Below are 25,657 nucleotides of genomic sequence, written 5' to 3'. Positions count from 1 at the left end.
GGCGGTGACGGTATGCACCGCCGCGGACGGGACACCCATTTTCTATCATATTCCTCACTTGCTACCTGACCTTACATAGGAGAGGACCTACACTGCATGTGCTGCTGTGACCTGTGGCTGGAACCTACCATGGCCTGTGTGACCGGGGAAAGGGCCCCAGCCTTCACATTGGAGGATTTGGAGAGACTGGTGGATGAGGTCCTACCCCAGTATGGACTGCTGTATGGGCCTCTAGACCAACAGGTGAGTACACTGTGGGCACGATGCATGTGGCATGAATGCATGGAGTTGTGTGTGTGAAGGCCTCATGTAAGGGGGGTTGGAAATATTGTCCTCTTGGCGGTGTACACGTTGTGTGCTGGGCTATGTGAGTGGCAATGGCGATGGGAACGGGTAAGGTGGGCCATATGTGTAACAGGCAGGATTGTTTGTCTAGTGGTATTTCCCTGTGTGTATTGCCTCTGCAGGTCAGTGCCCATCAAAAGAAGGGTATATGGCGTGCCATCGCCAAGGGCGTGCGGACCCTGGGGGTCTATGGCAGGCGGAGCACCCACTGTAGCAAACGGTGGGAGGACCTGAGACGCTGGGCAAGGAAGATGGCGGAGGCCCAGATGAGGATGGCCTCCCAATGAGGAAGGGGTGCCCATCGAACCCTGACCCCTCTGATGGCCCACATACTGGTGGTGGCCTATCCAGAGCTGGATGGGCGCTTGAGGGCATCACAGCAGCCACAAGGGGGTGAGTACAGTGCCCATCATTACAACTTACGCATGGTAGGGTGGTATCCGGGTGGTGGATGTGTGTCAGTGGGTGCCCACAGGCCAGGCCTGGCATTGCAGCGTAGGTCCCCTGGTGGCTAGGGTTCTGAAGGGATAATCCTGCTACCTAGCTCGTAGGCATCCACTACTGGTCAGTGCTGCGTGGGTCCCATGTGTGCTACATTTGGCGGTGTGTGCCCCTCCCCATGCCTTGGTGGCTAGCAATTTCTCTGGTAGTGCAAGGCATAGTGCGTAGGGCTGTTCCCTGTGTGTGAGTGTGCTGTGTACGCCAACGGTGGTGTTGGTTCAGCCTTTGGCCCAGTATATCCTTTGTCTCTTCCCCCCCTTTCTTCTTTTGTCATCCTTTCCTTATGTGCATTAGCATCATCTGGCAGAGGAGCAGAGGCACTGGCGATGGAGGGAGCTGCATCCCACAGGACCCAGGAGGCAGAGTCCACCGACGATGAGTGCACCAGTGGGACGGAGGACAAGGGGAGCGCTACGGCAGAGACTGGAGGGGACACTTTAGACACAGATACCCATGTGTTTTGGTTTGGAATGAAGTGGATGTGTATGGTGTTGTACTATGTGGGTTATGTTGTGTTATGCTATGTTGTTATGCTATGTTGTGTTATGTTATTTTGTTTTGTGTTATTCTGTGTTATGCTATGCTAGCCTGTTGTCTTATGTTGTGTTATGCTATGTAATGTGGTGTTATGTTGTGTTATGCTATGCTGTGTCGCCTTATGTTGTTTTATGCTATGTTGTGTTATATTGTGTTATGCTATGCTAGACTATGTTGCCTTATGTTGTGTTCTATGCTATTTTGTCTTGTTTTGTGCTATGCTGTGTTATGTTGTTATGTTGTGTTATGCTATGTTGTGTTATGTTGTGTTATGTTGTGCTATGATATGTTGTGCTGTGCTATGTTGTATTATGCTTTGATGTGTTATGCTACGTTGTGTTATATTGTGTTATGATAGGCTATGTTGTCATATGTTGTGTTATGTTATGCTATGTTCTGTTGTGTTATGCTATGCTAAGCTAGGTTGTCTTATGTTGTGTTCTACGCTATTTTGTCTTGTGTTACGTTGTGTTATGCTATGCTGTGTTATGTTGTTATGTAATGCTATGTTGTGCTATGTTCTGTTATTTGTATGCTATGTGTGTTATGTTGTGTTAGACTATGTTTTTTATGTTAAGTTACACTATGTCGTGTTATACTGTGCTGTTATGTTATGATATATTGTGTTTTCTAGGCTATGTTGTCTTGTGTTATGCCATGTTATGGTATGTTGTGTTATGTTGTGCTGTGATATGTTGTATTATGCTATGCTATGGTGTGTTATGCTATGTTGTGGTATATTATACTGCTCTGTGTTGTTATGGTATGTTGTGTTGTATTGTGTTATGATATGCTATGTTGTTATGCTGTCTTGTGTTATGATATGCTATGTTGTTATGCTGTCTTGTTATGTGATGTGCAATGCTATGTTGTGGTATGCTATGCTGTGTTATGTTGTACTATGTTGTCTTATGTTGTGTTATGTTATGTTCTGTTGTTTTATGCTATGCTAAGCTGTCTTATGTTGTGTTCTATGCTATTTTGTCTTGTGTTATGTTGTGTTATGCTGTGTTGTGTTATGTAATGCTATGTTGTGTTATACTGCTATGTTGTGTTCTGTTATGTTATGTGTGCTATGTTGTGTTATACTATGTTGTTTTATGTTAAGTTATACTACGTTGTGTTATGTTATACTGTGCTGTTATGTTATGCTATATTGTGTTATGTTAGGCTATGTTGTCTTATGTTGTGTTATGCCATGTTGTGTTATGTTGTGCTATGTTATGTTGTGCTGTGCTATGTTGTAGTATGCTATGCTAAGTTGTGGTCTGATATGCTATGCTATGTTCTGTTGTGTTATGCTATATTCTGCTATTTAGTTATGCTATGTTGTGTTATGTTATGCTTTGCTATGTTATGCTTTGCTGTGTTTTGCTATGTTGTGTTTATGCTGTGCTGTATTGTGTTATGCTAATCTATGTTGTGTTATGTTATGTTGTGTTATGTTATACTATGTTGTGATATGCTACGCTGTGCTATGTCGCGTTATGTTGTGGTTAAAGACAACATTACATTGAACAGTTTATTATTAACTGTAACAGTATGTATGTCATTTGCACAATAGTATGTAATTGTTTGAGAGTGTATGTAGAAAGTACTAGCAGACACCTTAAGACACGCATACAGGAACACTGCAGGGCAATGAGAAACAGTGATCTATGTTATACAGTAGTAAAACATACAGATAACTTTACAGTGACATCTGACTTTTCATTCCAATGGAATAGTATTCAGAAAATAATGTTTGTGCCATAGGGAGGAAACCATGAGTTATTTCTATCACAGGAGTCAAATGGATCAGTAGACTACGGGCTGTGGTAAAGGGACACATTTCAGAACATGATTTACACTATTTTTTATGAGGAACTGAGGAAAAACTCCCCACATTGACCTTAGAATGTTTATTATCCTTTGTGATTGTTTATCATTTTGATTTGAAAAAGTCAGCAGGGGTGATTATATGGACCATAGTGTAGTTTGAATGGATCCTCCTTATGGGGGTTCATTTACAGTTTTTGAGTTATGTGCAAATTTGATTATGTGCAATTTTGATTACAGAGATATGTTTGTTTTGATAAACATTTATTCTACTCTTTAGGGAACTATACGTTGTGTTTTTTTCTCAGTAAGAGCGGTTTCTTGAGATAGGTGTGGGACCAGAACTAGAATGATCGATCTGTGTAATACGCCTTAATGGTTTTTCACCTTAGGAATACTGTAAGATATGTGGGAGATCTAGGCTCTGTGAAATGGGACAATGAGACAGTAACAAATGGCTGATTCTTGTAACACTCTGTGAATGTACGTATATGTGTCTAATTTCTACGTTTGAATCCTGTTGATATGCGGTCAAGGATTGTGTCCATAACTGTGCTATATAAACAGTTGGTTCTGAGTGGATAAAATTTGTATAAGTATGATTATGAATCACAAACAAAGCCTATAAGGTGCACCTGAGGAATATGGGGGCACCCATGACAAAATTCTGGGTCTCGTTCAGTGGAGATATTTTTGACATAAAGGGCACATGTTGCAACATTTTGAAATAAATAGGCTCTTTAAGTATCCATGGTATTTTAGCAAATTTTTGTGAAAATTTTTCTTTAAAATGCACAGTTTCACCACATTCTTTTCTAAATGTTCTCAGATGGGGAAACCTCCTAAAAGAGGTCTGACTTACTCACTTTGTTCACTCACTGCACTTCAGGGTAAGTATTATGCTCTAGAGCATTCAAAGATCAAGTCTGCACCATAGAATGAGTGGTATCTAAAATAGGCATTTGTTTGTGTTACGCAGTCCTACTAATTGTGCAATTATTGTGGAACGTCATCGATGTGAAGGGTTGTGATGTTAGGGTCATGTCACATGCCTTCTTGGGAATAAATAAAGGTCAAGGGGCATATGATGGCACTTCCTGTGATGTTATTAAGGGCAAAGGGTATGTTATGTCACCTCCGCTGCCCCTGGCATGTCGATGAATCAACACCCATGTTACTTGGGTGTCCTCTTTAACAGACGCCTGCTTGCTTTCCTGAAAGAAGTATCCTAATCTGAGGAGGAGCCCAAACTCTCTTACTCAGAGCCAGCTCCTGAGGAAACTTCAGCTTATGCAAGCCACTATTGAATGTCTCCTCCATTAAATAACTAAAGTAAATATAAACCACAAAACCATAAGTGAAAAAATCCTGAATTGACACCTCCTCAAAAATATGTGCTTCTAGCTATATTTTACAAATGCGAACAATTCAATGTCTCTTTTTTTAATATATGGCTATCAACAAAACTAATCTGAAATCACGAAGCGTTTCTTTTGGAAGGCAGCTGCCTGTCAAAGCTAATGCGATCGCAATGACAGGCAATGTATGGGGGAAAAGAAGACAACTGACTGCTTGTGCATCAACCGACTACAGCTGACAGGAAAGATCAAAAGAGAAGCTACACAGGGTACACGAGCTACCCTCTGTATGCTGCTGTTATGTTTGGTCATGGGCCCGCCCATGATGCTCACTGTCGCAGGGAAATGGCGCAGTACAGTGGGACAATGGTTTTGCCGGTGACGTAACCGGAGTGAATAAAGGGGACCGGGGAGTGATCCCACGTGTCCAGTAACTGGCGAAGGAGTCCTTGTCTGAATATTGTTTGTGCTGATACCTACAAGAGTAGCGGAGCGGCCTAGCTCACGACCCAACAAATTGGCGGCGAGGAGGTAGATCCTGTTTGTCGGTGCCCCTCGCGCCCTTACCTGCCGGTGTGCACCGCCTGTAGCAGTGCTTTGTCCCTCGGCGGCCCCTGCCTGTCTTGCGGCCTCGTGGTTGCCTCAACGCTCTGTCGGTTGAGGTGTGCTGGCTCCGAGTGCCGGGGGCGTGTCAGCTGTGCTGCCTGACTACACGCGCCTGAAGCGAGTCTTTCGGCTGTTGCTGGAGCAACCAGCCTACAGGAGGGATTTCCCCGAGGTGAGCAGCAGCGGCGCTGGGTGTGTGAGGCCCCCTGCTTCTCTTTTTGTGCACAGGTTTCGGCGTGCTAAGTGGCAGGACGCTGCCCAGATTGACTTTGCTGCAAATAGTGCGCAGGATCTGCCTTTCAGCGCACTGCAGTCTGCAAGAGTTTTTTTTTTTGTTTTTTTTTTGGGAACTGTGTTAAATATAAAAAGAAAAAATACACAACAAGCAACAACATAAAAAACAGCAAACAAAGCATATCAAATAAGAACAGATAAACTGTCAATACAAGGACACAGAGTACAGTACAGCAAGCAACACCATTTCTGGAAGGACACTGTCCTGTCTGCTGGCCCAGGGGTGGCGTGGTCCATTTTCACTGTCCCAAAGTCACAAACGCACTCTTTGCAAAGGCATATCGCCTGAAGTTGCGTAGAACATTACACACGTTCTGTTTTCACACGGGAGCTGGCTCTGCAGTGGTGTGGGTGTGACAGAAAGCCTCCCAACGGCAAGAGACGGCACCTGGGTAATTAGGTCACATGCATATCACAGGTGGAGGAGTGCTAATACATCACAAGCTCGCGTTGCAGTCATGTCGTCAGTCCCGGCGTTGGAACCTTTTTTTATGGAAGGTCCTCCTTCCGCTCAAGCAGCTCGGTGGAAGGAGTGGGTGGACAGGTTGGAAACCTACTTTGCGGCAACGGCACTGGACAATGAGAGGTGCCGCCTCATGCTCCTACACTTAGGAGGTGCAGCTATTCATAAACTTGGACGGTCGGTGGCAGAAGAGGGTCCACCTTCCACCTATCAGTCATTAAAACAGGCGCCAACAGCTCATTTTGAACCTTCGGCGAATCCGGACTACGAGCGCTTCTTATTAAGACAGGCCAGACAACTCCCAAACGAATCAGTTGACACTTTTTATGCCAGGTTAAAAGAACTATCCCGCACCTGCACGTTGTTGGATGTGGAAGACGAGGTCCATGCGCGATTCATACAGGGATGTGCATCTGTAAAATTGAGGGAACATATATTAGAGGTACCTGGCATGTCCATGGCAAACATCCTCACGATGGGAAGATCCAAGGAACTGTCTAAAGTATGCGTAGCTCTTATGGAAGCAGCGCTGCAAACCCAGGTCAAAGTTGAGCCAGTGAATGCCATCACCGCAACTGCTGTGAAAAAAAAAAAAAACGCCAAAGGTTACCACGTCGTCACAAACCTGTTTTTCTTGTGTTGGTCCATTCCCTCATCAAGGTGTGTATCCTGCGCAAGGCAAGAAATGTTCGAGCTGCAACAAATTGAATCATTTTGCCAAGGTATGCTGGTCGGCTGTCCTTCCAAAGTCACAGAAGTCCAACGCCATCAACTTAGTGCAACCACCCATGGTAACAGGAGAAGATGATGATCTGGATGAGGATGAGGAATATGAAGGGACTGTCCACGTGATACATGCTCTGCAGCCTGGTGAGTATCCTCGGAAGCGGGTACCACAGTGTCCTGTTTTTCTGGCAGGCCAAAAGATTGATGCGCTGATTGACACTGGTGCCTCCGTTAATATACTGGTGCAATCATTATTGAAAGGTCTTCCCATTCAACCCAAGTTGTGACCTACAATGACTCAGGTGTATGCATTTGGGTCGTCGCAGCCACTGCCTTTGGCAGGTGTTTTCACCACAACACTGCCTCATGAGGAAAATGCAGTGCAAACCAGAGTGTTTGTCACAAAAACTGGATCTGACATTCTACTATGCTGCCAGACGGCAGAGCAGCTCAATCTAATTTCTTTTGCTTTCAGTGTTCACCTCAAAACTGTGGAGAGTCTGTTAACTGAATTTGGGCCATTATTCGAAGGCATAGGTTGCCTGAAGGACCGCATGCTACGTCTACACATTGACAAGTCCATACAGCCAGTGGCATAAAAGCATCGCCAAGTTGCTTTCCATCTGTGGCCAAAGGTGGAGGAAGAGCTCAGGAAGCTTGAGCAGGCTGATGTAATAGAGAAGGTTGACGGTCCCACTCCGTGGGTGTCACCCATTGTGATTGCTAGGAAACCCAAACAACCGGGAGAGGTGAGGATCTCTGTCGACATGTGTCTGCCAAATGTCGCCATTAAGCGGGAACGTCATCTAACACCTACCGTGGATGATATTGTTGCAGAGGTTGCAGGGTCATGGTGGTTCTTGAAGATGGACCAGCAAGCTGGATACCACCAGCTCATGTTACATCCTGACTCCAGAGGCATAACAACTTTCTCCACTCATGTGGGCCTCAGAAGGTATAAGCGTTTGAGTTTTGGGATCTCCAGCGCCGCAGAGGTGTTTCTAGACACCATTCGTGGGCTGCTTGCTGGTCTACCCAGAGTCATCAATGTCAGCGATGACATACTTGTGCATGCTCCCACCACAGAATCACATTTTCTTCAGCTCTCAGCGACATTCCATAGACTTCAAGAGCATTGCCTAACTCTTCATAGAGACAAGTGTTCCTTTTTGCAGACGGAAGTGGCATTTTTTGGGTACTGTTTCTCTGGGGAGAGTCATGCCGGATCCTGCCAAGGTAAAAGACATTCTATCTGCTACGGCTCCCACCAATCTATCCGGTGTTCGCAGCTATTTGGCAATGATAAACTACTGTGGGTGTTTTATCAAAAACCTCACAGCACTGACGGCTCTTCTCAGAGACCTCATCAAGGCCAATGCGGTATGGGAGTGGGGACCTGAACAAGATGCTGCATTCCAAGCTACCAAGTCAGCATTGTCAGAACACACTACCCTAGTCTATTTTGATCCTCAGAAGTAGTCCGAGCTATCCGTTGATGCTAGCCCCACTGGGTTGGGGGCAGTGTTGGCACAAAAACAGCTGGATGGGAAATGGGCTCCTGTGTCCTATGTCAGCCATGCTCTGACAGAGACTGAGCAACGTTATTCTCAAATCGAGAAGGAGGCCATTGCGGTGCACTGGGGCTGCAGGCACTTTCACCTCTACCTGTATGGTCAGCGGTTTATGGTGCACACTGATCACAAGCCCCTGATACCTTTGTTTAATGGATCTTCCAAACCCCCGCCACAAATAGAAAAGTGGATTTTGCAATTGCAAGATTATCGTTTTCAGGTGGTATATTGACCTAGCTCTTTGAATCCTGCTGACTACCTTTCACGACATGCCTGCTACCTCTCGAGAGGTCGCGGATGCGGACGAGGTAGAACAGTATGTAAGACTGATCGTGGAGAGATCCCGGCCATTGCCTCTTTCACTTGATGAAATCAAGGTAGCCACAGATGGCGATAAGTGTCTGCAGTTGGTGATGTCGGCTGTCGTTTCCGGAAAATGGCATCATGTGCTTCAAAATGTGACTCTCAGGACGGCAGAGGCCCGAACCATGCTGTCCTTGTTGCACAAGGTCAGACAAGAGCTGGGTGTGTCTCCCGAAGGATGTCTGCTCAGAGGACACCGGCTGGTGATTTCAATTTCATTACAACATCCAGTAGTGGAGCTGGCCCACGCCTCTCACCAAGGAATGGTTAAGACAAAGTCCAGATTGAGAAGTAAGGTGTGGTTTCCAGGGCTTGACGACCACATTGAATGAGTAGTGCGTCAGTGTATGATGTGTCAAGCGGTTGGTTGAGCCGAACATTCCTCACCAATTCTTACCGAGCCTATCCATCCTATTCCGTGGTTTCGAGCCAGTGCTGATTTCGGGAGTCTGCCAGATGGACGTCACACGTTTGTAGTGATAGACGATTTCTCAAAGTATCCCAAAGTTGAGATTGTGTAATCCACAGCGTCTCAGATCATTCCTCGCTTCGAGAACATTATGGCCACCCATAGGTTATTGAAGGAGATTCGCACTGACAACGGGCCCCTGTTCTCAAGCCAAGAGTTTACTGAGTACCTGCAGTCTCAAGGAATTGTCCATGAAAAGATCTCCCCTTGTTGGCCTCAGGCTAATAGAGAAGTGGAACATTTCATGAGGACTCAACAAAGTGCTACGGATTGCAGTTGCTGGTGGTCACAATGTGGATTGTGCTGTATATGCCTTCTTGCAGGAGTATCGACTTACTCCTCATACCACCACTGGTGACACACCTGGTTCTTTATGCATAAATCAAAGGGTACGAGATACCATTCCTCATGTTCAGGAACCATCCGAACTCCACAGTCGTGTGGGGAAGGCACTGTCACAAAGGAAGGACAGGAATGACAAGATGTCAAGAAAGAGGAGAGCGAAGAAACTAGTTATCCACATAGGGGATCTGGTTCTTGTAAGAAACAGGAGAGGGAGAAGCAAATTTGTGCTACCTTTCTAGAAAGATCTGTGGGTGGTGAGTGGCATAAAAGACACCATGATCACTGCCAGGAAAGACCAGGAGACGGTCACGAGAAACATTTCGTTTTTCAAAGTGGTGCTTATGCTGGACTGTGATGTGGTAAGGACTGGAGAGGTGTCATCAGCTGGTTCAGACAGTGGGAGCATTGTAGGTCATGATGAAGGTGAATCCACATCTCAGAGTCAAGGTTGGTTGCCAACAGCTCTTTATCCTTTGGTATACAGAGCCCAGATGTGCAGAACTCTGAGCGTCACCCATTCTCAGAGCCTGAGGTACCTGGATTGGTGGCAATTGGCTCAACAACATCAAGGCAACGGTTAGATTGTTATAGTTTGCGGCCACACCCATCACGTTCTACAAGATTGAAAGGGTTTGTGGTAGACTGATCATGCAAAGAATGTATTCTGTATGTAAAGTTCAGGATGAACACTGTGTTATCTTCATAAGTCATTTTGAAATGTGTTTTGGTGTTTTTGTTTGTGTTTCTGTTTTGGGTAAAGGAGGAATGTTATGTTTGGTCATGGGCCCCCCCATGACGCTCACTGTCACAGGGAGATGGCGCTAATCTCCCCTACAGTAGAGTGGGACAATGGTTTTGCCGGTGACGTAACCAGAGTGAATAAAGGGGACCGGGGAGTGATCCCGCATGTCCAGTAACTGGCAAAGGTGTCCTTGTCTGATTATTGTTCTTGCCGATACCAACAAGAGTCGCGGAGGGGCCTAGCTCATGACTCAACAGCTGCTTCCATGAAAAGCGCAGCGTGGTCATGCGTTAAAAGAAAAACAAAAATAGGCAATTAAAAGCGTTTGCACTACCTGCAGGGACAAAAATCACCTGGGGCACATTTTAAACCCATCTGACATTCAGGACAAGGAAAACGAGCATTGCCCAACTTTATCAGTTATACAGCGTAGTCAGTGTCAAAAATAAAGGGGCACACAACACCTTTATTAAAATTAAAATTGGTTGAGACGGACGTGGCTTCAGCCAAGATGGCAATGGATGCATTGTCTTGTTGCTCCACTCCTGGTGCAGACCTGGGGAGACCTCCCAGCACGCATGGAGGCCAACCTGAAGCAGATTGGGTGAAAGAACTCCTAACATTATAAGTGGACCTCTATGGAGGTAAAGAGAGCTGTGTTGAGGGTGAGCAGATGTGCAGCAGGGCCAAATCAGAGTGGTGAGACGGACAAGATAGCAACTGCAACGCTGCGCAAGGAGCATAGAGCGCACTTGGAGGCACTGGCTGCCACTGGTCTCGATTCCTGGAGAGACTTGTGGGAGTCTGCGCACCTGCTGATCTCTATGGGCCACGGACGGCAGGGACTGCACCCTAGGCAAGACTAAGGAGTCCATAATACAGGAAATGTGGAGTGGATCTGTACCGTGGGCCTCATAAAGCACCCATGAGCAACATGAATGGGGCCCCAGTGGCGGCCTTCTGGAAGGAGTCGCACCATCGGTGTGGTTTTGGTGGGTGGAGCAGGCCAAGCTTAGGTAGCTAGGGATTGGTGAGTTTATAGGAGGGGAGGGGCTTCAGGGACAGCTGGTTACCTCAAGGTACTTCCAGGGACAGTTTAGGAGCGCTGTGGTCCTGTAGACAGACAGGAGACAAAGACGTATATAAAGCCTTGTTAACATGAAAGGTCATGGGGAGGACAAAAGTGCTGCCAAGGAGCCGCTCCGTGTTGTGTGCAGCTGGGTGGGATGATTTAATTATGCCTGGTGTGCTTAGCCAAGTGTTTGTCGGCCTTGAGAGGCCACATCGCAAGGCAGCGAGTGGTGTTGCAGCAGCCATTTTGGCATGCTCTCCTCCTTTACATAAAAAGAAGGCTGTCAAATCAAGAGTCCTATGGGCCTCAGCAGGAGCGCTTGAAAGGGAAGCATCGGGGAGGAGTATCTGACAGGAATTAAAATGACTCCACGGAAATTTCTGTAAGATCGTCAGCGGACGGCAGAACGTGCTCTCTCTCTGCACAGGTGAAGAGAGCAGAGCTCTCAGGAGGCGCGTCTGGGGGTGGGGGTTTATTAAAGAATTCACCAAGAACTGAGTCCGTCCCACCTTGAGTTGAGGTACTGTAGCCTTGCAAACAACATGCATCTCTGGGCCCCAGTCAGTGAAAGGCTGTAATACCAGGGATCGCACGCAGGCACACTCGGCAGTAGCCCACAAAGAGCAAATGTAGCGAGAGAGACAAAAGAAAAAAAGTAGTTCGCCCATGCAGAAGTATATTGCGATCGTGCAGTAATCCATGTAACAGGGCCAGTCCCCAAGGCAGTAACAAAACCACTCCAAGGCGGGACAAACGTTAAGCATTTACCAATGTCATCAAAATATTTTTTAAAGGCAAGCCCACAAACGAATTAAAGTGATGGGCTTGAGGTGGGCGTAGCTAAAAGCCTACATTGATTTCAACACGTCAGAAAAGCAGCGATTGCGTGCTGCTATGCGCGACCTAAAAATGACCAGTGCAGGGATTACATTTTCACATTTTACTTTAATAACATTGGGACATCTACTAATGTCCACCCATATTCCATTTCATATTTTATTTGTGATTGTCAGAATATCCATACTTGGGCTCGCAGATCTAGACAGATCACTTATCAGTGTACTGTCTAGATGGAGAACTAGTGGATCATGATCACTCTCATGCCTGGGGATTACATATATATCAGCCATTATACACCATAAACAAAGATCCAAAAGGATGTAATCTATGTTACTTGTGCAGTCACTTCTCTAAAATGTGGGAGCGGAATTGCTGTTGAGCAATGAAACTATTACAGGCTTGCAAGCCATGCAATGGAGTAATATCCACAAGCTGGAGTGCAGACTTACTCAAGTGTTTCCTACAGGGTGCTGCTAGATTGAAGATACCCCGGTATGCATCCTTGCCCCAGGCCAGATCTAGTTAAACCAAGCGGTGTAAATTTCGTGTTGAAGTCAGCTCCAGTATTAGTATGGGATTTTAAAATATTAACGAGAAAATGAAGGGTAGAAAATACTTTAGGCTTGTTCATGCTCGTATTAGAAATATTTATTAACTTAAGTGACTCCAGCAACTTACCTAAGTTCAGCCCTCTTGAGGCCAAGTTTCTGATGGGCCACCTTGGCAAAGGGGCAATATCCTGTATATACCGTACACTGCTGATTCATGCACCTGTTGTATTCAGGTGAGCACCTCCAACCTGGCGGCAGGCCTCAGCCTGCCGTCCAGATTACGAGGCTGCAAACTGCCAGGCTTTCCGTGGCGGTCACTCTGACACAAAAGGCTTGGCGGTCACACACCTGGCAACAGGAATCTCCATTCCTGTCACCGGCACACAAATGCACACATCCCCCCCACCCATGCACACATCCCCCCCCCCCTCCGGTCCACACACTTACAAACACCCCCCACTCCTTCACACATGCATACATTCACATAAACACCCATTCAGCATACGCATACATGCATTCAGACACCCCCACTCATTCACATTCATCAACACAGACAACCCCACTCACATTCATCCACACAGACACGCACACACACATTCACATTTACTCGCATACACGCATACATTCACAACCCTCCTCCGCAGACACGCACACATGGACCCACACACACAGGCAACCTTCCGGACGCCCACTTACCTTCTCAGTCGAGGACATCATCCAAAAGGAGATGGGTCCTGGCTGTCTTGCATCGCCAGCAGGACTCTGCCAAGCCGTATAATGGCTTGTAATACACGGGTGGAGTCCTGCTGCTGTGGCGGCGCTGGCAATCCACCTGCCTCTGCACCGCCGACTGCCAGCACAAGTGCTGGTGACTTTCCACCACAAATGTGGTGGACGGCTGCAAGCACGCGTAGTATGGTGGTCTGCTGGCGTTCTGGTGGTGGGTTTGGCTTTGACTGTCAGGGAAATTGCCCGCCAAAGTCAAAATGAGGGCCGAAGTCTCTTTTCAGTACTGCAGATAGAAGTGGATAAAACTGAGCTTCCCTGTTAGGCCCCAGGTAAGTATTTAGGCAAATCAGTTACTTTGTAGTTTACTGCCCCCCCTAGGCCAAAAACAGACTTTAGCCACAAATTGACTGAATGTCTTGCCCCCCATGTGCCTGCCTCTAAAACAAATTTCACTAAGGTGATTTTACCTTTCATGCATATGACCCAGAGATGCAACTTCTGCTCTCTGATTTGGAGATGTTGGGATTACATCAGAAAGTAATGGGTCCCACACACACACACACACAGACAGACACACCCTAGATCTTGTGTTTACTAACGCCTCAGGCCTACAGGTAGACTCTCCTCTACGTTTAGCCTGGACAGACTATTCCTCCATTCGTTTTTAGCTCCCTATTTAAGGGAAACTGTCTGGCCGCAAGAATCAAGGTTTTAAAAAGACAAGGCCCTCAAAAAAGTCTCCAACTCCTCATTTTTCCCTCATTTCCCTACCAAATACACTGTTAAGACCTCTGATATTAAAAGTGCTGTCATGGATTTTCAGGACTCTATTTCCCAGGCCCTTGATATAGTTGCTCCCTTTAAACAGTACCATCTCAACTCTTCTAAGTCTCACTACCCCTGGTTTTCAGAAGAATTTAAACAAGAGGAACTGCCTGCAGAAAATTGAAGAGAAGATGGCACATTTCTAAATCTCCTCTTGACAAATCTGCATATAAACTTGCACTAGGAAGCTATCATTAAAAGTTCAGAAGAGCCCGAAAGTCCCTCATTGTCAATAGGTTAGACAACACGGGGAATTCAGCCAAAGAATTGTTTAAAGTCTCAAACGAGTTCATGAAGCCCACTGCTTGTGCATCCACAATCTCGGCCTCTCAGAAATGATGTGATTCCCTCATAGACCATTTTGGTCTCAGAGAATACACCTGGGATCCTTCAAATCTCGCACGATGACTTTAGATAAAGGGGTACCGCAGGGCTCTTCTTTGAGCTCTAAACTTTATGACATTGGGTAGAACCTTTAGCTCAAGTGGTAAGAAAATACAGTTTTGAAGTCATATCATACACAGATGACAAACAATTGATCACATCCATGGGTCCTAGTCCTGAATCCACCAAATAGATTTAGGAAATGCATGAGTAAAGATGCCTCTTGGATGTCCCTGAATTGCCTTCAGCTAAACAGTGATAAAACAAAGATCATGCTATTCAGCAAGGCTCACGCTTACTGGTCATATTGGTGACGAACTGGGCGCGACTCCTCACCCTTAATAGGTGGCAAAACATTTCAGCATCCTGATTGATGAGGACCTCTCCATGAGACTGCACGTAGTTTCCACTTGCAGGGCCTGTTTTGGAATTATGCATATGCTTAGAAAGGTTTTTCGCTGGCTGGTGCTACACACTAGAAGAACTCTTACTCAGGCACTCAATGTAAACCTCTTGGATTATGACAATGCCCTTCCGGTACCAGCAAATGAATTGCTGATGTCCAAGCTACAAATGGTTCAGAATACCGCTACACATTTGGCTTGCAATTTCTTCCCTGCTCTCCATCAGAGATCACTCTAAAATATCTGCATTGTCTTCCTGTACTGTACATAGGGAAAAAATTAAGGAAGACATTGGGATGCGAAAGGGGTAGCTAGCTTAGGCAGTCTTGATGAGTGGAAATGCATGCAGAAAGCCTGTGTACTGTGCTGAGCCTGTGATGCTTGTTTTCGACATTCCACAGGTGCAACAATTTCTCAAAATATTCTGTTTATTGTACCATGCTGCACTGAGTGTATGATGCTTGTTTTCAACGTTCCTAAGACACTGCTATCTTATTTACTGTACCAGGCAGGTATGTGAATCGTGGGAGAGACATACCGTTGGCGGTGTACTGACCCCGAATGGGCTTGGAAGACAGAGCGGACACATCGAAAGAGGAACTGCAGCTGCCATAGTGTGGTAAATGGACTGTACTGGACCCCTGGCGAAGGAAAGGGGTAGAAGCTATGCATTGACTGTTGTGCACACTCATTCTATTTCCATACTGGGCTTGCCTTGTAAGTCTGCAGACCAACAATCCGCTTTGCTTAGGCTAAATTACCTAATTAGACACTCTGGGGTGCTTGAAGAAATTCAGACAAACAGAGACACACATTTTTTAGGATAGGATGGAGTGACAATCTAAACCCAGTGTTGTTTAAGTTGAACAATAGACCAATAGGACAGTAACCTCCACTTATTCAAATGACAGCGGTAGACACTGCATTTACACTTACTATGACTGTTTGGAAAACAGACCACAGAGTCAGACTTCCATTACAGGCCTCTACTGGCAGTATTGGATTAGACCTATGTGCCCTAGAGGAGGAGGAAATTCAGACAGGACAGACAAAGGTGATACCCTGGGAGTAGAAGTGAAAGTGTCAGAGAGAACATATGGCAGGACTGCCTGCGGTCTAGCCTGGGGGTTAAGGCATATCAGTTTCAGGAAGAGTTATTGATTCAGATTACCAAGGGGATATCAAGGGGGTAGAGCTGACCCAGGAAGATACTGCTGTGTCATATCAAACATGTTAGGATTGTGGAATTTATCTGTGAGAAAGCACAAATCCCACACATAGAGGAACGATTTGGGCCCACAGATACTACCCAAAGGTGGGGGTGGGGGTGAGGGTGAAGGTGGATTTGGAAGCAGTAGAAAAAAGGTGTGAGTACACCATTCAGGAAAGGAGGCAAAAGCTGGAGAGATACTAAGTAAGTGAAAAGGAAGTACATATGTTGTGCTTTCAAAGAATTCTAATGTGCTTGTATTTATACCTGCAGTGAGGCTTACTTCGCCATCATAAAGGGGGAGATACTTTCCAACACTGGGGCTTCTGTCCACCTTGACGGCTACAACTGTGGGAGTCATAAGGGTACAGCCAAATGTATGAGAATATAACCGATTACCTCCATGTCTTTTGTGTACTGCAACCACCCATCATCACAGCTAATGAAGGGGTGGTTTCGCTCAGCAACATGATGATCCCTGGATGCAAATGGATGACTGCCAAGGTGATGACCTCAGAAGGTGACAAGACCACAAATACACCATACATTTGGACTAACTGAGCTAAAAAGAGCGCCTGTGAGGCTCTGACTTCTATCTTGACCATGACATGTAAATACTATAATGAAATTTTGCTCTTTTTGCCATCCTTAATGTATCACTGTAAGAGGCATGTATTATGTTGCTGAGAAGTAAATAACTGGCAACTTAGACAATTATTCTGTAGATATCTATTGGATAAGATGCAAACAAGCTCTGCCTTCAATTATCATTAATCAGATTATATTGAAAATCAGTATCACCAAAGGGGTGGGTATGTCCTCATACACAGGGAGCAAACGATATATGTTAATATTGTGACCACGGGAATGGGAAGTACCACTCGCCATTTAGTTTAGATTGCAGAGTAGCGGACAGTATGCAGAGATTGCTTCCACTAAATCTGACACAGCTGCTAAGTATACAAGACATAGCTATTCTATATGTAAGTATTAAACGTATGTGTGTAAGACCCTTAATAGAATGTTAACTGAATCCCCTAGTGATCTGCATCTGTGTGCAATCAAATGACTTGGTTTTCACATGCATTAACAGTCATCAAAAGGGGTGGAGTGTACTGTACATAGGGAAAAGTTTGTGGAACCAATTGTGACATAAAAGGGTTAGCTAGCTGAGGTAGTCTTCATAAGTGGAAATCCATGCAGAAAACCCATGTACTGCGCCTCAGCCTGTGATGCTTGTTTTTGATATTCTACAGGTGCAACCAGTGGTCAAAAGATTCTGTTTATCGTACCAGGTTGCACTATGTGTATGATGCTTAGTTTCACCATTCCCAAGGCAACACTGTTTTATTTACGGTACCAGGCAGCCATGTGAATCGTGGGAGAGACATACCGTTGACGGTGTACTGACCCTGAAGGGGCTTGGGAGAAGTCTAAAGGCCCTGAAAGAATCATTAATGAGTACTAGTAAGAATGGAGTTGTAAACACCGATAATAGGAGAAGAACCTGCGAGAAGGCAACAGAACGTTGTGCAAGCCAATTTTAGGATACAAAAAGGGAGATGGTGGCCACCTCTGGGAAGCTCACTAATGGAGTTGTGCAGAGCTGCCATCCTCGTGCCCACCGCCAGCCCATGTCACACCCTTTCCGAGTGGTTAGAGATGTAGGGGGAGCGGCCTTCCCAGTGTTAAGTTCCAGGGGAGAAGGGCCTGATCCTCATGCTCTATTTTGATTTATAGAATCGTTGTGTGGCTCTTGATTTACTGCATTGTGAATAACTGTTTCTTTCCTATCCTATCATTGTGCCAGCACTGGGCTATAAATATACAAGCCGTTGTTCTTATATTGTTCATCCATTATTGAATCTAGTAATTATTTGTCATATTCATTATTGCATCTATGATTAACTGCATTGCAATTGATTTCAGACCTTGTGTTTCACTACTAATTTGCTAGTAGTGCACTGTATGCATGTATGTCCTTCAGCACCCGGAGTGAAAGACTAAATTCTGTGCTAGTCTAACTGACACAGTCACTGTTGTGCTTTACATTCAATGTTTTGTGAGTAGTTTCAGCCTTCTGCCTCTGTATAGGTTAATGTATAACCATCATTGATGCTATATGTGTTTATGTTAAGATCTTATTAAAACTACCTTGTACTCACTGTTGGTGTATTGCTCCTTACTGAGCATCCTTATTGATTTGTACCTGATTAATATTGCTTGGCTTGGTTGCCGGCATGCAGTCCGGAAACTTTCCATTTTTAAACTCCTGTGCATTGTATACAAATCTTTGTCTGGTAAGGACTCTGCTTATCGTCAAAATAAACTCCTCCCATATCTTCCTACTAGGAATCTGAGATTGAAAGGATAACTCTTACTGTGCCCTTGTCTTATAGATGCAGTTAAATATGGTGGTCGATCTTTCTCTTACCTTGGTCGCCACCACTGGAATAGTCTGCCTTTTCACATTCGGTCTTGCTCAGACTTAGCCTGCTTTATAAAGCTTCTCCAGAACTGGCTCTTTTGAATCTCGTGCTCCTCTCTTTTTACCTATTTTGCACTATAGTGCCGAGATACCCCATTCGGGGGAGATTCGTTGTTCTATACTACGTGCTTATAACCTAACCTAGCATGACATAGCAACCACTTGCCTTAGATCGCAAATCTTTGCTATCATGGAATTAATCTAATCACCAGTCTCTTTTAATATTGTTGCTAGGAGTTCCTGGGAGGAATTCCCAGCAATGATATTGGTAGGCGAATCTCTAGTTGAGTTCCCTCCTGTTTTTCCTAAGTATTACCCTCTTTAGGTGGAAAGGCTTGAAATCTATTCGAGCAATCAGTATTTGGAACTACAAGAATAGAGTCACTAGTTCGATTTGGGGTACCCATAGCTACTGGAAGCAACAGGCTGGGAACATGCTTCTTGAATATTTCAGACTTTGATGTACCAGATGAATTATGTGTGCTTTATATTTTTTCTCAAATATATTGGCCAGTTTGTTTCCTTTAGTTGGAGCACCTTGTCTTGGGGCGTTATCATTAAGCTTAGATTTAACCTCGTCTATCAGATTACCAATGTTCCTAAATATATCATTTTAGCAGAGTGTTTTTTTTTATAATTTGGGGATCCCTGTGGGCTACAATCAGCTCTTCTCCCATACTGAATTTGCAGACTCAATGTAACGGGATATAAGACCCAAGAAAGGGCCATACAATGCAGATTCCCAATTGACTCAGGCAAAGTGCATTAAATAACCTTAAATATGCTCAGTACTTTTAAAAAGTCTAGTCCTGTCCCAATGTGCCAAAGCAAAAAAATCACAGCCAGGGGACGGGAGACCCTTCCTTATCTTGACTTTGAAAGGTGTGAGCAGGCCCGTTCTTTGCCCGGGCTTTACCTGTGTGAGTCCATTGCAACAGGACAGATGGTTGCGCTTTATAGTGTAAGACGAGGGGCCCTTCTCATTCTCCACCACCTCCTTTCAAACAGGTATCCTGGGACTTGGAGTCCCACAGTACTAAACAGAGTTCACAGTGTCCCATCCAACAGACAGGTGGACGTGCTTTATACTACTATGCAAGGGGCCCTGCCCCTTTCAGAAAGGTATCCTGAGACGTGGAGTCCCACAGCGCAAAATAGAGTCCACAGTACTTCAAATATACTTCCAGACCTCTTCTGCTTCTGGTATTCTGCCTTCTGGAGCATATGATGCAGTTATTCCTGAGTTCTGCATAGGCTTCAGAAAAAGTATAAACCCACCGGATCAAGATCTTCTGTTCCTTGCCTGGAGTATGTCATTGTTTTGGCAACCAGAAAATCACATGTGGTATCTTTGACCTCCACTGTCCCTCCAGACAATATGAGCAAGTGGGGGGACTTCAGTTACATTGATGAAGTCTACGAGTGCCTCCATATTACTGGTCAATGTGACAGATCCCTTCCCTGGAGTTTGCGGTAGGCAACAATCACTTCCATTTCAATGTCCTCCTGTTCAGGCTGAAGTTAGCACCACAAACCTTTTCAGCAAATACCAACATCATTTGTTGAAGCACATCTCAGAAGGCAGAAGAATTTTGTTTAGCACTATCTGGGTGACTGGTTAAAAAAGGCTCTGATTGCAGAGGAAGCTCTGAACAATTTTGATCATGTTTCAGATATTCGCTGCTGCCTGGATCTCCATGTCAACCTAAATTAGTCGACTGCCTCTCCAATTCAAAGGTTATACTAATTGAATGCAACTCTGGATACTCACAAGTGTTTCCTTCTGAGGAGAGGCTATCTTCAATCCAGCTGAAGTGCTGCAGTCTATTATGAACACTTCATCTGATGACATGCAAGATAATATCCCCTCTAGGATAGATGTGCTCTTGCATCTTTCATTTTCCTTGTGGTGCCAGTTAAAGCATCTGGTGAGGCAGTTTCCCTTTCACTACAATGTGGCAACACAGACAAGTCATGTACGCGTCCCTTCAAGGATGGGGTGCACACATCGATCATCTCTAAATTTAAGGAGCATTATCAAAGAAAAAGACCTATCATATTAACCTGTTGGAAATGAGAGCTGGAAAAAGTGCTACAGTAACTATAAGAAATGTATTTCAGAGGTTTGTGAGGCCGATACATGGCGGTTCATACTTACATTTACAAGGAACGATTGCCTTGATTTGGACCCCAAAGTGGACCTCAGTAGGTCAGATCTCTTTGAGGAGTCTTTGTTGGGTGATTGTTGATCGAGTTTTGCTTTCTTGTCCTTCTTTCCTAAAGTGATGGGCTTGTTATTCTACGCTTATGTCTGTTGATGAGAATCCCCCAGAAGGAAAAGTTTCCTGAAATTCATGTACTTCTGTTGGAGATTCCTTATTAAAATCATAAGCAACCCTCCTACTATCCCAGACAAGAAAGCATGTTTTTCCCAGGATCCTCTTGGTTCTGCAGAAATGTACTGACCTAACTGCCACCTGGGGGACATGATGGGAAACTGGAGGAAGAGTGAAGCCCTTAAAGGTGCAGTGTCAGCCTTTACTCATGTGCATGGCAGCTTATCTGCTAATGTTGCCCTTAATTGTTTGTCCTTCTGAAAAGCTTTGTAAAAGATTCTAGTCACACTAATGTAATGACTATTTGGCATAATTGACTTCTTTTTTTAAAATAAAAAATACATCTCCCGATTTTTAGCCTACTTATAGTCTGCATGGAGAGCTTTTTTTCTCTAATTGAGCATACGTTTTTACTGGAAAGCTTTACATGAATATACACTGATTATTAATAATGTGCTCCAAGGTACCTCAGGCAGGATAATTCACTGTTTATTACTTCGATGAGAGTTCTCCTCCAGGAGAACTAGGACTACAGATAATTTATCGTTCTTGTGGTACTTGTGATGGTGCTGTATGGAACTGGTTAGACAATGTGTTCTAGCCATGGAAAGAGATTTTTGTTTTCTGTCTAAAAGAGGTCATCAGCAGCTTTGCCTCCCTATCCCTCTCCCTAATTGCCTTAGAGTGCAGGAGGACACAAAGATGGCCTCATGTTAATATTCCAAAGCACCAGAGACAATTGGTGTGAGAATCTGTTTAAGATAAGAGCCACTGGGCTTGAAGACGGATGGGAGGAGAAAAGCTTCGCAAATCTTTGCCAATATTTCCAAAACAAACAATCTTGGTGACCATAAATCATTCTGCTATAATGGCATGGGGGAAAAAGGAACAGATGTCAACACCTTATGTGACATGCGCCCTGTGTATTGCAATGTTGTCTCTTTCAGTGGACTTAAGGCTCCACAGATCACTTCATTCAGCCCACGTGGTTCAGGTGACTAGTGCTGAAAATATTCCAGATCTAACCAGGCACCTCAAGAGATGGCTTAGATAAGGAACCTGCAGGAGCAAACGTGCAAAAACAATGTAAAGGTAATTCATAAAGTGTTCCCATCCAAACCCAGTGTCTTACAAAATGTTGTCTTGCTCATATCTTCTTTATTGAATTGTAAGGCTGCGGGACTTTTTTTAGAATGATAAAGAGCACTCTTTTAATGAGAAACACTTGCATTTTGACACTTTTGAAATTCGTCATTTCATTTAACGTTTTTTTCCTCCTTTAAAGTTGGTGCTCCACTTTACAACAAGACTTTCCCAAAAAATAATCTCTGGAGATAATTCACTGGTTTGTGTAAAATGCTTCTTTGTTTTGGTTATGCAGGCAGTGTTGCTGTTATGCCCTTTTTATGAGATTTGTAATAATGGGAAGCCCTCCCATGGAACAGTATCAGATTAGTGGCCTTTATAATATTTAAAAAGCTAACCTACCAAGACACAGTGAGAGATGCCAACCACTGTCACCCAGCAAACTCCACGATCCATTTTTCTTAGTTAACCCTAAGCTCTTGGGCCCTCCATTTAAAGTAATCCGCAAAGCCTAGTTATAGCTTTCAATTTGGGAGGCAGCTTTCCTCGTAGCTATTAATTTAGCACGTAGAGTTGGTGAACTCCAAACGTTTTTTGACAAGAATAATGTCAGGGAACATACGGATTTAATTCCCAAAGTAGATTAATTTTACCTTGCCTGCATTTTTTTCAAAATCCATCTACCACTGCAGAACGAATGTTTCACACCCTAGACCAGTGGTTCTTAACCTGTGGTCCGGAGATCCCTGGGCATCTGCAACTGCTTGGTAAATTAAATACAATTAACAGGTTAATAAAGTGTAGATAAATAAAGAAGTACATTTAAAAATGTAAAAATGTTCTGTAAACCTGAAGGAATTTGAAATTAGAGGCTAAAAATTAGGTATGTGTTCTCAGATTGAGTCATGAGAACAGTGCAAGTGCATCAAACAGAATATAGTACGGATGGTGAGTTGGCTTAATTGAATTTAGAAAAACTCCAACCTTCCCATAAATTTTTTATTTTTTTTAAAACGTTTATTTGTGAGTTAAATTAAATATTTCATCATTTGTGTATTTGTTTGATGAATGAAAGCTTAGGAACTTCTTCCCTAGACACTAGAAGAGTGCTGAAAATGTATCTTGACAAAAGTAAGGACCCTAAGAAGCAAAGCAACCTTTTGGCTATTATAGGTTTTAAGGACTGGAGTAGCTGCAACTGAGAGATTTGATCTCAATTTGAATTCTTTCCTGTATCCTTCTTTGTTATCAAAAGGCCAACAAATATTTGGCTGGTAAACCCAAAGCTCATTCTTTTAGTGGCAAGGCCGCTACCTCTGCTCTGCTAAGCAACATACCAAAAGCAGACTTCTGCAAAGCAGCTACTTTGAAGCCTGGCCCCTCCTTATCAAGGCTTTACTCCCTGCAATCAGACCACAGAGATGATGCTCAAGCAGAACAGGCTTCATTGAGTATAGTTTGCATAGTGCATTTTTTACCTACCTGAGTTTCCTTGCTTTCTGTAGGGTTAGTTGTGTTATTCTATTCAGTGCTTATATACCACATAGGCAAAGGAAAAGCTACTTGCCTAGTTTTACAGAGTAATCTTTATTAGTCATTAACAACTTTCCTTTTGCCTGACAGAAAATACTGATGACATGTGTACTGTCTTTCCAGGATCCTTTGTATGTAAAATCAGTTCCAACTGACCTAGCCCTAGCATGGGGCATGATTGGACACTGGAGGTATGCAATTCCTTAAACTAACAGTGGCAGTTTTAAAAACCTTTAAAGGCTGTGAGTGTACCTGTCTACACTATTGCTGCTTTCCTTAATTATTTATTGAAGAAAAGTACATGAAATATTGGACAATATAGTCTACATATAGGCTTCCAAAAGAATTGAATAGGCTGTGAATGAACCCCATCTTCCAAGGTCACAGGGGCATGTCGAACGCTGGGAAGTTACATTTACTATGCTAACTCCAGATGTAGAATATTGGGGAAAGTGAAACATTCCACAAAAGATGCTAAGAGGCTTATTTGCTATTCAAGCTCAACTCTTGGAATACATTGGGGACAGTTGAGAATTCCCAAAGTATTTTAAGAAAGCTGATGGGCCCCCCGAACTGAGGGGCATATTTATACTCTGTTTGCGCCTGAATTGCGTCGTTTTTTTTTACGCAATTCCGACGCAAATCTAACTCCATATTTATACTTTGGCGTTAGACGCGTCTAGCGCCAAAGTCCATGGAGTTTGCGTCATTTTTTAGCGTGGACACCTACTTTGCGTTAATGATATGCAAGGTAGGCGTTCCCGTCTAAAAAATTGACTCCGAGGCATGTGCGCCGTATTTACAGTCCCGGGCAAAATTCACGCCCGGGAGTGGGCGGGTAAAAAAAAATGACGTACGGCCGATTTTGCGCCGTTTTTTAGCGCCTGGACAAGGCAGGCGTTAAGGGACCTGTGGGCTCGGAAGAAGCCCAGAGGTGCCCTCCCATGCCCCCAGGGACACCCCCTGTCACCCTTGCCCACCCCAGGAGGACACCCAAGGCTGGAGGGACCCATCCCAGGGACATGAAGGTAAGTTCAGGTAAGTATTTTTTTTAATTTTTTTTGTGGCATAGGGGGGCCTGATTTGTGCCCCCCTACATGCCACTATGCCCAATGACCATGCCCAGGGGACAGAAGTCCCCTGGGCATGGCCATTGGGCAAGGGGGCATGACTCCTGTCTTTGCTAAGACAGGAGTCATTTCTATGGGGGTTGGGAGTCGGAAAAAATGGCGCAAATCGGGTTGAGGCGAAAAATTTGCCTCAGCCTGACTTGCCCCATTTTTTGACGCCCAAGCTCCATATCCCCCTACGCCGGCGCTGCCTGGTGTACGTCGTTTTTTTCCACGCACACCAGGCAGCGCCGGTGGCTAACGCCGGCTAACGTCATTGATTAAATACGGCGCCCGCATGGCGCTTCAGAATGGCGTTAGCCGGCGCTAATTTTTTTGACGCAAAACTGCATTAGCGCAGTTTTGCGTCAAAAAGTATAAATATGGCCCTGAATATTTAGGCCCTCATTATAACATTGGCGGTATATACCGCCAACCGCCGCGGCGACGGCCGCCAGAAGACCGTCGCCGCGGCTACCAGCTGTCAGCTGGATTATGACCACAGCTAGATTTCCACCAGAAGGATTGCAGAAATCCGTCTGTGGTCATGCCGGCGGATGGCAGTAAGTTGGCGCTGCTGCCAGCAGCACCTCCACAGCAGTAGACCGCCGCCGACCATATCATGACCCATGATACGGCCTGGCGGTGTTCTGCTGGCGGACGCTGCTGCTGGCAGCAGCGCCCCATCCCGCCTCCTGCCGGAGGACCCCCTGACATCAGGTAAGTTGGGTGTTCTGACAGGGGAGGGTGGTGGGGGGGTGTTATGTGAGTGTGTGGAGGCATGTGTGTATGTCTGTGTGTACATGTATGTGGGTGTGTGATGCGTTTTGTCTGTGTGCGTGTATGGATGTGTGAGTGCGTGTATGTTGTGTTGTGTGCATGCGTGTGTACATATATGTATGTCAGTGTGTGTGTGAATGGATGTATGCATGCGTGGATGAATGTGGGTATG

This window comes from Pleurodeles waltl, chromosome 4_2, assembly GCF_031143425.1.
Source record: "Pleurodeles waltl isolate 20211129_DDA chromosome 4_2, aPleWal1.hap1.20221129, whole genome shotgun sequence".
In the NCBI taxonomy this organism is placed as follows: Eukaryota; Metazoa; Chordata; class Amphibia; order Caudata; family Salamandridae; genus Pleurodeles; species Pleurodeles waltl.
Note: the sequence above shows the minus strand (reverse complement) of the source record.